Raw genomic sequence first — 15,451 nt, forward strand, 5'->3', positions numbered from 1 at the left:
CAATATTACAGGAATAAGAAACTATGTTCTGACAGTAAAACATCCATTTGAGAAAGATGGTAAATTTATTGGGAACATTTCAGGGTTGAAGCATATTTGTAACTGTGAGATATGGCCTCAATTATTAATCATCATGAGAAACTGAATAGAACTGACTCTGATATGCTAGATTAATGGCATTTGATTTTAGTACCCCAAACTGAAATCATCATCTGTGAAAAGAGATTTGCAATCTTTTCAGTAATTCAGCCCTGGCTATGTTATAGCCCCAGAACTCTGGCTTTAATTACTACTGATTTCATTTTACCTTCTCCTAGCGATGCCATTTTGAAATGTGGTGAGAGGATTCAAATCATTTCAAATTTGATACTTTGAACTACAGTAAATCCAGAACCGTGGGGTTAAGAAGATTGTGAGCTTTTTAGGCCAGTAAGTAGGAAATGGAGGAGGGAAGATGTCATTTTTGAGCACTTACTCTGTTTTAGGAATGTTAGCCAAATGTAGGTATTATTCCCATTTTATAGATGAGAAATCTGAGACTTAGAGCAGTTTGATGTTTTGCCCACAGCTGCCCCACTTACAAGAAATAAGCCAGGATCCAAACCAGCCTGAATGACTTCCAAGTCTGTATGCTTCTGACTCTGCTGTAGAGATTCCCTCCTGAGTTTTGTACATATTTAAATCTCCATAGCAGTGCTTTCCTCATATTGCACTTACACTGGTATTATAGTTATGTCAAGTTTTGTTTTATCTCATTAGTATATATTCTTATTAATGAATAAGGCTGTGTTTCTATGCAACTGACATAATGCCTCTTCCACATAGTAGATGTTTTAAAAAACTTACTGAATAAAATTGTTTAATAATCTGACATTGTTTCCTACTTGATGTAGATCTAGGGTTCAAAACTATTCTTTCCCAAAATAATGCTAGTGGTTGGTAGTTAAAATGTTAAATCTCATATACAATATTATAATTTTCTCTTCAATCAACACTTTCTTCTTTTCAAACAGGGAAAACAACAGTATATAAATAGTGATTTCTTCTTATTAAAGAATAGGAAAAAAATATTCAGAGGGGATACAAATAAATAAACCAAAGTCCCACCTTTGGGAGTTCATAGCCAAGTGACAGTGATGAGAGATGGTCATGATATTTATAATATAGGGTAGAATGTTCTAATGCCTGAAGAAAATATTCAAGTAGAGTTGTAAAAGTTTAGAAGAGAGGTGATTTTTTAAAATCCCAGTTTAGTTAACATACAGTGTTATATTAATTTCAGGTATACAATATAGTGATTTAGCAATTCTATACATTATTCAGTGCTCATTATGATGAGTATACTCCTAATCCCCTTCACCTATTTTACCCATTCCCCCCACCCTCCCCACTGATAACCCACTTGTTTGTTCTCTATAGTTAAGAGTCTGTTTTTTGTTTTTTTCTCTTTGTTCATTTATTTTTGTTTCTTAAATTCCACATATGAGTGAAATCATACGGTATTTGTCTTTCTCTGACGGACTTATTTCACTTAGCATTATACCCTCTAGATCCATCATGGTGTTGCAAATGACAAGATTTCATTCTTTTTTATGGTTGGGTAATATTCCATTGTGTATGTGTTTTTGTATGTGTATTTTGCTATTTATGTGCCACATCTTTTTTTAAAAATTTATTTTTTGAGAGAGAGAATGCAAGTGGGAGAGGGGCAGAGAAAGAGGGGGACAGAGGATCCAAAGAGGGCTCTGCACTGAAAGTAGAGAGCCCAGTGAGGGGCTCGAACTCGTGAACTCGAGCCAAAATCAAGAGTCAAAAGCCTAACTGACTGAGCCACCCAGGTGCCCCAACCACCAGTTTATCCAGTCATGTATCAATGGACACTGGGGCTGATTCCATAATTTGTAAATAATGCTGCAGTAAACATAGGGGTGCATATATCTTTTTGAATTAGTGTTTTTGTTTTCTTTGGGAAAATACCCAGTGGTGAAATTACTGGATCATAAGGTAATTCTGTGTTAATCACAGTTTTCCTCAGTGGCTGCACCAGTTTGCATTGTAGCCAATGGTGCATGAGGGTTCCTTTTTCTCCACATTCTTGGGAACATTTATTGCTTCTTGTGGTTTTGATATCAATTATTCTGACAGGTGTGAGGTGATACCTCATTGTATTTTAAAAAAAAATTTAATGTTTATTTATTTTTCAGAGAGAGAGACAGAGTGTGAGTGAGGGAGGGGCAGAGAGAGAGGGAGACACAGAATCCAGGGGGGAGAGAGAGAGGAAGACTCAGGTTCCATCCAGCCTCTGAGCTGTCAACACAGAGAACTGTCAGAGCGAGAGCAGAGGGAAGGCAGAGAGAGAGGGAGGGAGAGAGAATCCCAAGTAGGTTCTGCATTGTCAGTGCAGAGGCCTATGCAGGGCTCGAACTGACCAACTGTGAGATCATGACCTGAGCCAAAATCAAGAGTCAGATGCTTAAATGACTGAGCCGCCCAGGCACCCCCTCACTGTAGTTTTGATTTGCATTTTCCTGATGATGAGTGATGTTGAGCATCTTTTCATGTGTCTGTTGGCCATATGTAAAGGAGAGATGATTTTTAGTTTGCAAGGATCAGGGAAATGTTCATGAAAGAGGGGAAATTTGACCTGGAACTTAGAAAGATGAGAATATCTTCACACGTTTCAAGGGAAGGGACTCCAGGCAGAGGAAATAATTTGAGAATAGTTATGGAGACATAAATGTCAAATGAACAATACTCAGTTTAATCTGACTGGAGTATAAGTCATGTTAAAACATACTGAAAAAGTGAGATAGGAGAGGGTACTGGGGAGAGGGCTTGGGGAGCTTTCTGTTATATGTTATTTAAATTCCTTTTTAATAGTTTTATGAGATCATGACCTGAGCCGAAATCAGGTGCTTAACCAACTGAGCCACCTGGGTGCCCTAGAACTGCACTTTGTAAGCACAAATTTGAAAAGATTATTTTAACAGTAATATGTAGCTTTGAAGTAAGTGGAAAAGTTAGTATACTACCACTGCAGTAGTATAGATTAGAAACTGGCATAGAATATACTATTAGTGAATCGTACAGATAAGAATAGTATGGATGAGAAAAAATTGCGTATATTAGAAACAAAGATTTGAATGATGATGACATCAATGGAAATAAGAATGAGACAAATTTAAGATGAATTTTAGAATTACATATGATAGGACTGGGCAATTGGTTGAATGTACGTGCTGCAAAGGGAGACTTTAAAGACAATTTTAGAATTAGGAAGCTGGGGGAATTATAAGAAGGTTAAGAACATACTAGAACCAGAGGAATCAGTTGGTGAAGTCTACAAGAGGAGAAAGACAAGTGCTTTTTTTGTTGTGTTGAGTTACTGGCAAAGAATTCAGGGCAATTGAAAAGTCTGGTATTATTTCTATATGTGCAAAGCCTTGGTGAGGAAGGCATAGGACAAACTACAAAAGGGAACGTTATTTAATTTTCAATATCTATGAATCATAGATCCTCAGTGACTCTATAATTAATAGACATTCTATAGTAATAAACAGACATGCAGAAACAGAAACATATATATTCATACAAATATTCCTGCAAAGATACCTGATAATAGTTACCCTGATAAATTTAGAGTGTCCATCTGTGGTATTAGTACAGAATGAGAAAGATTAAACTTTAGAATTAATTTGGATAAAATACCCCTGGAAGTTCCAATATAGTGCTTCTATGAAGTCCAAGACTCCTCCTTAGACCCCTTTGGTTGCTTATTTTCTTATCATTAACAAATCTTTTATAAGGTGATGTGACTAGAACATGATTTGTGCTATCCTGAGGCCATTTTTATCAAATAGTGCTTGAAGGGAGCAGATTGGTCTTATAGAGGTTAGATTTCATTTTATTAATTGATGTCTAGCAGCTCCAGAATTTTCTTAAGTCAGATGGGGCACAGTTGTTTGGCCATTAACTCTCCAGCTATATTAGTCTTCCATTAATCAAACTGAAATTCAGTTTCTAAGATAGGTTTTCAAACTTACTTATCCCCTCCACCAACCCTTTCTCGCCTTTTATCCCCCTCTTTTTGAAAATATATTTATTAAGTGCCTGTTCCATTCCAGATGTTATGTTGAATGCTAGGAGTGGATTGATGAATAAGTTCCTGTTTTTAGGGACCTCATAGTCTAGTAGGGTAGAATCTTAAGTGCTCTGATACAGAAGCACAGAAAAGGGAACTAAATCAGATCTGGAAGTGGAAGGGTAAATTAGAAATGATTTTCCAGAAATGGTGACATCCGAGCAGTGTTTTGAAGATAAGTAGGAAATAGCTGGAAAAAAAGTGTTGTGGGATGGGAGAGCCCATTCTTGGTAGAGGCTTAAAGACATCTATTCAAAGATTTACAAATAGTCTGTACAGCTGGAAAGAGGAGGGTATTTGGGGAATTATAGGAGATGGAGTGAGAAAAATAGGCAGGAGTAAATAGTTATGAGTCTTGGGTTCAGAGGAATTTCAACCACCTCCTGAAAGCTTGGATTTCATTCAAGGGATTAACTTGTTAAAATATATACTTTAGGAAGATTATTTTGGTACAGGAATGGAAAATGGATTTGAAGAAGGTAAGATTGGAGGCAAGGATGTCTATGAGAGGCCACTGCTAAAATCTGGGGAAGAAGATGAAAGCTTAAATTAAGGTAGCTGAGAAATTAAGGGAAAGGATAGATTTAGGAATAATTAAGAAGACAGACCACTTGGGTCTTGGAGCCTGATTGATGAAGTAAGTGAAAGAAAGGGATAAACTCTCAAGTATTTGGTTTGGATATTTGAGTCCTTCATGGGATCATTCAGTGAAGATATAGAAGTGAGATCTGATTTTTGGAAAGAGTAAGATATTTCAGACTTTGGCATATGGAAGTTGAGATTCTCTTTGGTTATCCAGGAAGAAATGTCTATTAGGCAACTCAGCTGAATGTTTTGAAGTAAGAGATATGGACTAGAGTTATCCTGTAAGCTATGTCATAGATATGGGTGCCAAACCCCAAGGGTCATGGGGTGAGAACTGAGGTTGGAGCTCTTGGGAAGACATTTAATTGATAATCAGAGGAATACATAGACGAGAAAGATAAGCAGAAGAAGTAAAAGGGGAAAAAAGAGAGGAACAATGTAATGGAAATAGAGTTTAAAGAAGGAGGAAGTGTCATTAGTGTCAGTCTGCAAACAGGTGAACTAAGAACTACAGAAAAATTTTTATTATATTTGGCATAAAGGTGTAATCAGTGACCTTTCACCTGAGCAGTTTTAGTAAAGCAGTATGGGCAGGGCAGGAATTGAATCATGCACAATTATAAGGGGAACAGCTGAGTTAGGAATGAAAAATGAAATAGTAGGATGAGAACAGATCAAGTCCTGGGAGCAAAACCAAATTGGGGGCCAAAATGAGCAGGAATTGATGCTGGACAGGAGCAGGGAGAGGACAAACATGAGGCTCATATAGATTCTGTTGGAATATGATATAGTTTAGCTGGCATGATTGTAGTTAGGATACCCTAGAGGCATTATACAACTTCTGAACCACATTTCTAAGATGTATTTTCTCCTGACCAAACATTTCACATCCAGAGGGAAAATCAGAAATCCTGACCAGTTACATGCAACTACTCATCTAGCATTAAACAGCTGAGAACTGTTCCAACACAATGAGGCAAACTGTCTGTGGAAAGAGGAGTCTTTTATCATATACTGCATAGGCCCAGAAATCAATAAGTGCTTGACAGTCTGGAAAGCATCCTTTTGATGATGGATCCAATGTCATTGAAAGTACTTAAATGCCTCAGCAATGTTTGTCTTTTGTCAAAGAAAAATGTGGTTGTAAACTGGATGCACTGAGAAGGCTTGAAGCTCTTACTTTGTTTTCAGGGTAGGCATGCCAAAGATATCATGTACTACATTTTTAGGGATAAATATCCAGCAGCATTGGTGAGGTAGCTAAGGAAGATATCCCTGGAAATTCTGATTTGTTGAGGGAAGGACAGGAGACAAGGGTGCTGTGTGTGGATGTCTAATTTGGCTGGATGTTCTCTGATCAGGTAGCTGTGGGGCAAAGGCAAGCAGGTTGACTCCATTCCTAGTTCATACTTGAGTCTGCTTCTCACCTACTTACTCCCCATAGTCATCCATTTTCTCTGGTTATTGATCTTCAGTTTTGCTCTAGGCTATAACCCTGGATCCTCTGATACCAGACTTACTATGTTTACCAGTGAATTACTAATAGCTGACTCTGGCTCACCTTCTTGGATCATATAATGTCTTATAAAGTGTACCCACTTGAGCAGAAATACACCTTGTTAAAATAGACTTGACTAAAAGGTTTCACCCACTCTCATCACCAGAATGTTGACTGAAAAGATCTTGAAGCTTTTATCAATCCAATTGCCTATCTATAACAATATGATGAGATCTCTAATTCAGAACTTTCATAAGCAACAAAAGAATTTGTGGACAATGCCTGATTCCCCAGTCTGTAAGGATAACAGTTCATGTAGTTCAATGCCACAAAGTATAAAGTGGGACAATGGCTTTTGATAGAAATTTCCAGTTTTTCGGTGAAAACTCTTTGTAAAAGAAACAGTTTTTATTCTGGTCTGGTTTGAATTTTCTTCTGTTGGCCAAGTTTAGCTGACCCTACTCTGATCCTCTTCTGTGTGTTACATGGTATTTTTGCCTACTCTCTTCTGCCTGATGATATAACTTTTTTGCTTAGAGATATTTTTTAGAATGAATTTTTTCCCATTGAAACTGTGCAAAATGTTTAATTCATTTTGTTCTGCAAAATGTTGGTACCTGCTTTCTTCTTGCCTCTGAAAGGGATGGTTGATGTTGCCCTGTGTCTGTCTCTGCATTATCCCATCCATCTCTGTCCTTGTGGCCCTTGCTCACTTTTGCCATGCAGCACTCTCTGTCCTGATCTGTATTCTCTTCATTGTGGTGATGGTTAATAGCTCAGACTTCAGAATGAGGCTGCATTCTTACATGGAGATTCAAGTGGGAAAGAATTTGCTTCCATACTCATTCAAGTTGGCAGTATTCGTTTCTTTAAGGATGTATTACTGAGGGCTCAGGCTTCTTACTGGCTGTTGTCTGGAGGCCTTCCATAGTTCTTGACACATGGCTTCCTTGGTATGCCTGCTTGCTTTATCAAGACAGCAAGGAGAATCTCTCACTTCAGTCTGCTAAGAGGCAATATTATATGATGTAATATAAAATGGGAGTGGCACACTTATATTATATGATGTAATATAAAATGGGAAAGAACACACTTTTGCTGTGTTCTATTTGTTAAAGCAAGTCATAGGTCTCTTCTACACTGAAGAGGAGGGGATTACACAAAGGTGTAAATACTAGGCAGTGGACAGTGTTTGGAGGGTGCAGTCACCATAGGGTCTGTGTGCCATGCCCAGATGCTTGACAAATTGTAAGGTCATAGGAGGTACTGAACTATTCCATAGCCTTAATCTTATTAATTCTATGAACAAGATATCAAAATATCATACTATAACAGAGCTTGGGAAGATAATGGAATAGGAGGACCCTGAACTTAGCCCTCCCATGTTTATAACTAGATATCATCCACATCCAAGTCAATAGGCCAGAGAATGATTGGAAGGCTGACAGAACAAACTGCGCAACTAAATATAGAGAAGAAGCTGCATCTGAAAGTTTAGGACAGTCAGAATGGCAGAGGGAGGATGCCTGTAGGAGGAGGGGAAACTGCACATGGAGAGGGCAGAGAATTGGGCCCTTGCACCATGGAGTGCACATGGGGAAAACTATTTCTTATAATATTTGGCTTTAAAACCTCTGGGTGGCAGGGTGGCACAGATACTTTTAGCTCAGGTACAGGGCTGGGGCAGATTTTGCCCAAATTTTGCTTGTGGCCCACCCAGCTGCTGGGTGCATAGCTGCTGCCATCATGCACACTGTGCCACACCTAACCACCACACAGCACCCAGCCAGGTTGCCCCCAGCCACCGTTATGCCCTGGGCCCAGCTATGCTCAGCTACCAACAAGCACCACGCCTAGCCTCGTGCCCCTGGTCACCTGACATGTAGGCCCCAGCTGCCCTAGCACTTCAGGGAATCCAGAATAGGAACTAGTGGCTCAATGAAAAATTTTCTAACACCACCACCCTGTTCTTAAATTCCCTGGCAGGCATGCCTGCTCAGAGCTGGCCTGCTGGGTCCCACTAACACCACAAAGAGCAAGGAGAACTCACAAAAGGCAGGGAGTCAGTGCAGACAATTGCGCTGAAAGGAAAAGTGACTCAGAAACAGTATCAGGGCAAAAGCAACACACATAGGATACTCTCCTGAAGTGCCAGGTTCTGGTGAACAGGGAACATTGCCCTGCAAGGCACTTCAGGACCTCTTCTTCATAAAGTCACTGCTTTCAAGAGCAGAAGACATAGTTGCCTTTTTCTTTCTCTCTCTCTCTACCTTTCTTTCTTTCTTTCTTTCTTTCTTTCTTTCTTTCTTTCTTTCTTTCTTTCTTTCTTTCTTTCTTTCTTTCCTTCCTTCCTTCCTTCCTTCCTTCCTTCCTTCCTTCCTTCCTTCTTAGAAAAGGGTGGAATTTAATCTTTAGTTACAGGACACTGCAAGATATGGATTCCACAAAGAAGTAAGAAACCCATTTAGGGGAGAAGCTTCATAGAGTATGTACAATTTGGAACTGTTCAAGTATAGTTTCATTGTAAAAAGTGCGACAATAACAAAACACATTTAAAAGAGTTCTTAGTAGATAAACAGTAAGATATACCAAACATAGTACACAACAAACAACTTAAAATTTTTTAAAAAAACTTTATTTTGAGAAAGAGAGAGTGTGAGTGGGGGAGGGACAGCAAGAAAGTGGGAAAGAATCCCAAGCAGACTCGGTGCCCTCTTCTCAGAACCCAACTTGGGGCTTGATCACATGAACCATGAGTGTCATCCTGAACTTGGATTGTATAGCCTTCAGAGTTAGTTTCTGGAGCAGCGTTTTGATCTTCCTCTTCCTCTACAAAGAAATACCTCTCAATCAAGTTTAATGAAGCTTTGTATACAGACTCATTTTAATGGTTTTGTAGAGTTTCAATTTTGTCCAAATCTCCACATTCTTTAATCATTATACTCAGTTTCTCAGTTTTAATTAGCTTCTCAGCAGGCCAAAAGATGTTTGAAATGCATCCATAATAACCAGAGTAATTTTTGTATCTTTTACAGTTAAGAGATTCATCAATTGTTCTATTATGCCATCATGAATGATGTATACAGTCTGTTCAACTGTTCTTCCACTTGTATAGTTGGTCACAACCCATACAGCATCCTTTTGTGTCTTAAAGTCTGTCTCAGAAAATCAGTGAGGGATGGTACTAATCCATGATTCACAACTTGCGGTATCTAGTCTTGGTGACCAGCTATGATGTTTGACACTGTCCACATAGCTTACTTCTGAATATTAGTTTTGAGGTTCATTAGCAGGCTTGGAAGGACAACATGTACTCCTACATCTATTACAACCTGAGTCTGTTCATCTGCCCCAGTGACAATATTTACTGTGGCTTTTAGCACGGGAGTCACAATGAGCAATTCACTAGCTCCTAGAAGCTTTACGAGTTGGAGCACAACTCCTATTTTCATGACCATTTTAGTCCATTCATTTGGACCATCAGTAAGATAGGAGATGGCCCAGCAAGTATGTAATAATACTTCTGGATCATCATGATTCAGGAGATGAACTAAGGTAGGAAGAATCTGCTCAATAGCATCTAACAGACATTCAAGATTCTTGTTGTGACAAAGGTTTGAAAGTGTCCAAGGAAGGTTATGTAAATAACCACATTCTAAAGATTACATATCAGAAACTGTAAGAGCCAACAGCAGGTCAACTGTACCATATTTGATAAACAAGTCTTGAGGAACTGAACCATCATCTGCATTGCTTTCTAGCACCCCTACAGCTTGTTCACTGATGTGGGCATGGGAAGATGCCAACAGAGAAATGAATTCTGGGGTATCACCTCCATCTACCACAATTTTGGTCTGTTCTGATGTTCTGGAAACAATGTTAGTGAGGGCCCAAGCAAATTAAAACCAAATAGGACTACAATCAGTTCTACCCATGAAGTATACAAATTTTGGAATCAAAACCAGCCCAGATTATGTTGTCTATGGGAGGCTGTGTTTCCCTGGAAAGCAGTTTCCTATCAGCTTTAGTAGCCTGGAGCTAGCTTTCCAAATGAATTGCTATTTATGCCTTGGACAATGTCATCAACAGACCAACTTACAGTGCCTTGGTTGTTGCAGTTCTCTTGCAGTAGAGAAGTAGCACCATCAGGAAATGAGCTTACATTTCTCCTTTTCAGCATCTGGTCATCCTTAGCTTTCCTCAGCTCCTCATTAACTTCTATTCAGTGCCACCTCATTTCTGTACTGTCTTTCCCCTTGTTCTTGAACCTGTTAAGGCAGGCAGCTGGCGAATTAGCATTTATATTGGTGGACATGGTTATGAGACAAAGGGAGAAAGCTATACAGCTGGCTCAGGCTTCCAGGAGATGGTGTGGGGGCATGTAGGTCAGCTTCCCTCAAAATGTCCACAATGGCTCAGCCCAAAGACAGTGTTATAGCTAACTTTATTAACACAGAGAAACAGACAAAGAGGCAGACAAAATGAGGAGACAGAGAAACTTATCACAAATGAAAGGACAGGATAACACCACAGCCAGAGATCTAAGAGAAACAGATATAAGTAACATGCCTGAGAGAGAACTTAAAGCAATTATCATAAGGATACTCACTTGACTTGAGAAAAGAGTAGAAGACATAAGTGAGACTTACACAGAGATAAGGAGTAACTTAGCAGAGATAAAGGACTCAATGAATGAAATGAGAAACACACTTGACAGAACGAATAGCAGGATGCAAGAAGCATAAGAATGAATTAGTAACCTAGAAGAAAGAAAAATGTTTACGAATCAAGCTGGCCAAAAGGGAAAAAAAAGAATTACACAAAACGAGAATAGTGGGGCGCCTGGGTGGCGCAGTCGGTTAAGCGTCCGACTTCGGCCAGGTCACGATCTCGCGGTCCATGAGTTCGAGCCCCGCGTCAGGCTCTGGGCTGATGGCTCGGAGCCTGGAGCCTGTTTCCGATTCTGTGTCTCCCTCTCTCTCTGCCCCTCCCCCGTTCATGCTCTGTCTCTCTCTGTCCCAAAAATAAATAAACATTGAAAAAAAAAATTAAAAAAAAAAAAAACGAGAATAGACTTAGGGAACTCAATGACTCCATCAAACATAGTAACATTTGTATTATAAGAATCCCAGAAGAAGAGAGAGAAAGGGGGGCAGAAAATTTATTTGAAGAAATAATAGCTGAAAACTTCCCTAATCTGAGGGAGGACACAGATAGCCAGATCCAGGAGGCACAGAGAACTCCCATCAAAATAAACAAAAGCAGACCTACACCAAGACATATTGTAATTAATAGAAAGATAAAGAAAAAATATTAAAGCTGTAAGATGAAAGAAGTCAGTAACTTACAAGGGAAAATCCATAAAGGTGGCAGGAAATTTTCAACAGAAACTTTGCAAGCGAGAATGGAATGACATGATATATTCAAAGTGCTGAATGGGAAAAATCTGCAGCCAAGAATACTTTATCCAGCAAGGCTATCATTCAGAATAGAAGGAGAGATAAAGCATTTACCAGACAAAAACAAAAGAAGTTCGTGACTAGTAAACCAGCCCTGCCAGAAATATTAAAGGAGAGATCAAAAGTGGAAAGGAGAGATCAAAAGTGACAATATAAAGGTAGGAAATGCAAGAGCAGTGAAGATGAATATTTTTGTAAAAAATCAGTTAAGGAACTCACAAAAAAGAATATAAAATATAATAACATATACCTAAAATGTGGGGAGTAGAGAGTTCAAACTTAAATGACTATTAACTTAATATATACTGCTGTATGCAGAAGAGGTTATGTACAAACCTAGTGGTAACCATATATCAAAGACCACTAATAAACATGCAAGGAATAAAGAGAAAGAAATACAATATATCACTAAATAAAATCAGCAAAACATGAGAGAAAGACAAAGGCTCAGAGAAAATCTTCAGAAAGATTACTTAGCCACAAACTAAGTAATTATTTTGTAATAAATACGTATCTATCACTAATTACTTTGAATGTAAATGGATTAATGTTCCAATCAAAAGACATAGAGTGACAGAATGGATAAAAAAGCAAGACCCATTCATATGCTGCTATAAGACCCTCATTGTAGACCAAAAGACACCTACATATTGTTACTAACAAACATAAAGAAACTCATTGATAACAGAATACTAATAGTAGGGGACTTTAATATTCCACTTACAACAATGGACAGGTCATCTAAGCCGAAAATCAACAAGGAAACAATGGCTTTGAATGACACACTGGACCAGATGGACTTAATATTCAGAACATTTCATCCTAAAGCAGCAGAATACACATTCTTTTCAAGTGCACATAGGACTTTTTCCAGAATAGATCACATACTGGTTCACAAATCAGGCCTCAAGTGTGAAAAGATTGAGGTCATACCATGCTTATTTTCAGACCACAGCACTGTGAAATTTGAAGTCACCCACAAGAAAAAAATGGAAAGACCCTAAATACATGGAGGTTAAAGAACATCCTACTAAAGAATGAATGGGTTAAGCAGGAAGTTAAAGAAGAAATAAATACATGGAAGCAAATGAAAATGAAAACATGACAGTCTAAAACCTCTTGGGTGCAGCAAAGGTGGTCCTAAGAGGGAAGTATTGCAACACAGGCCTACATCAAGAAGCAAGAAAATTCTCAAAAACACAACCTAACCTTACACCTAAATGAGCTAGAAAAAGAAGAGCAAATAAAACCTAAAGCCAGCAGAAGAGGGGAAATCATAAGATTAGAGCAGAAATAAATGATATGGAAACAAACAAGAAAAGGGACACCTGGGTGGCTCAGTTAGTTAAGTGCCTAACTCTTGGTTTCAGCTCAGGTCATGATCTCATGGCTTTGTGGGTTCAAGCCTGCATTGGGCTCTGTGCTGGCAGGGCAGAGACTGCTTGGGATTTTCTCTCTACCCTTCCCTCACTTGTGCTGTCTCTGCCTCTCTCTAAGTAAATAAATAAACTTAAAAAAAGTATGAATTAAAAAAAAACAGTAGAGACTAAGAGCTGGTTCTTTGAGAGAATTAATAAAATTGATAAACTAGCTAGGCTTTTCAAAAAGAAACAAGGACCCCAATAAATAAAATCATGAATAAAAGAGGAGAGATCACAACCAATACCACAAAAATATAAATAATTATATGAGAATATTTTGAAAAACTATATACCAACAAATGAGGCAATCTGGAAGAAATGTATAAATGCTTAGAAGCATACAAACTACCGAAACTGAAACAGGAAGAAATAGAAAATTTGAACAGACCCATAATCAGCAAAGAAATGGAATCAGTAATTAAAAATCTTTCAACAAACGAAAGTTCAGGGCCAGATGGCTTCACAGGGGAATTCTATTATACATTTAAAGAAGAGTTAATACCTATTTTTCTGAAATTGTTGCAAAAAAATAGAAATGGAAGGAAAGTAAACTTCCAGACTCATTCATTCCATGAGGCCAGCATTACCTTGATTCTAACACTAAAGACTGCACTAAAAAGAATTACAGGCCAATATCCCTGATTAACATGGATGTAAAAATTCTCAACAAGATACTAGCAAATTGAATTAAATAGTACATTGAAAGAATTATTCACCACTGTCAAGTGGGGTTTGAATCATCACTGCAGGAGGGTTCAATATTGAAATATTTGCAATATTGATTTGCAAATCAATCAATGTGATATACCACATTAATAAAAGAAAGGATAAGAACCATATGATTTTCTCAATAGGTGCAGAAAAAGCATTTCAGAAAATACAAGACATATTCTTTTTTTAAAAAATATGATTTATTGTCAAGTGAGCTAACATACAGTGTATTACAGTGTGCTCTTGGCTTCGGGGGCAGATTCCTGATTTATTGCTTACATACAATACCCAGTGCTCATCCCAACAAGTGCCCTCCTCAATGCCCATCACCCATTTCCTCCTCTCCCCCACTCTACCCACCCCATCAACCCTCAGTTTGTTCTCTGTATTTAAGAGTCTCTTATGGTTTGCCTCCCTCTCTGAAACTATTGTTTCCCCTTCCCTTCCCTCATGGTCTTCTGTTAGGTTTCTCAAGTTCCACATATGAGTGAAAACATATGATCTCTGTCTTTCTCTGTCTGACTTATTTCACTTACCATAATACCCTCTAGTTCTATCCACGTTGTTGCAAATGGCAGGATTTCATTCTTTCTCATTGCCAAGTAGTATTCCATTGTATATATAAACCACATCTTCTGTATCCATTCATCAGTTGGTGGACATTTGGTCTCTTTCCATAATTTGGCTATTTTTGAAAGCACTGCTGTAAATATTGGGGTACATGTGCCCCTGTGAATCAGCACTCCTGTATCCTTTGGATAAAATCGTAGTAGTGCTATTGCTGGGTCATAGGGTAATTCTATTTTTAATTTTTTGAGGAACTTCCACACTATTTTCCAGAGTGGCTGCACCAGTTTGCATTCGCACCAACAGTGCAAGAGGGTTCCCGTTTTTCCACATCCTTGCCAACATCTGTTGTTTCCTGAGTTGTTCATTTTAGACACTCTGACCTGTGTGAGGTGGTACCTCAGTGTGGTTTTGATTTGTATTTGCCTGATGATGAGTGATGTTGAGCATATTATCATGTGTCTGGCCATCTGGATGTCTTCTTTGGAAAAGTGTTTATTTATGGCTTCTTCCCATTTCTTCACTGGATTATTTGTTTTTCAGATGTGGAGTTTGGTAAATTCTTTATAGATTTTGGATACTAACCCTTTATCTGATATGTCATTTGCAAATATCTTCTCCCATTCTGTCGGTTGCCTTTTGGTTTTGTTGATTATTTCCTTTGCTTTTTACTTTGATGAGGTCCAAATGGTTCATTTTTGCTTTTCTTTCTCTTGCCTTTGGAGACGTGTCAAGTAAGAAGTTGCTGTGGCTGAGGTCAAAGAGGTTGTTGCCTGTTTTCTCCTCTAGGGTTTTGGTGGTTTCAATACAGGAAGTATTCTTGATAAAAACTCTCAAGAAAGTAGGGATAGAGGGAATATACCTCAACATTATAAAGGCTGTATATGAAAGATCCACAGCTAATATCATCCTCAATGGAGAAAGACAGAGCTTTTCCTCTATGGTAAGGAACAAGATAGAGATGTCCACTCTCAAAATTGTTATTTAACATAGTACTGGAAGTCATAGCTTCAGCAATCATACAACAGAAATAAATAAAAGGCAAATAAGTCTGTAAGGAAAAAGTCAA

General features: G+C 38.3%; 1 pseudogene; it reads right to left on the bottom strand.

Moving 5' to 3' along the window:
- Positions 1-4,642: 4,642 nt before the first annotated feature.
- LOC122468092 lies at positions 4,643-10,661 on the bottom strand (annotated as a pseudogene).
- Positions 10,662-15,451: the final 4,790 nt, after the last annotated feature.

This window comes from Prionailurus bengalensis, chromosome B3 (genome assembly GCF_016509475.1).
Source record: "Prionailurus bengalensis isolate Pbe53 chromosome B3, Fcat_Pben_1.1_paternal_pri, whole genome shotgun sequence".
NCBI classification, from domain to species: Eukaryota; Metazoa; Chordata; class Mammalia; order Carnivora; family Felidae; genus Prionailurus; species Prionailurus bengalensis.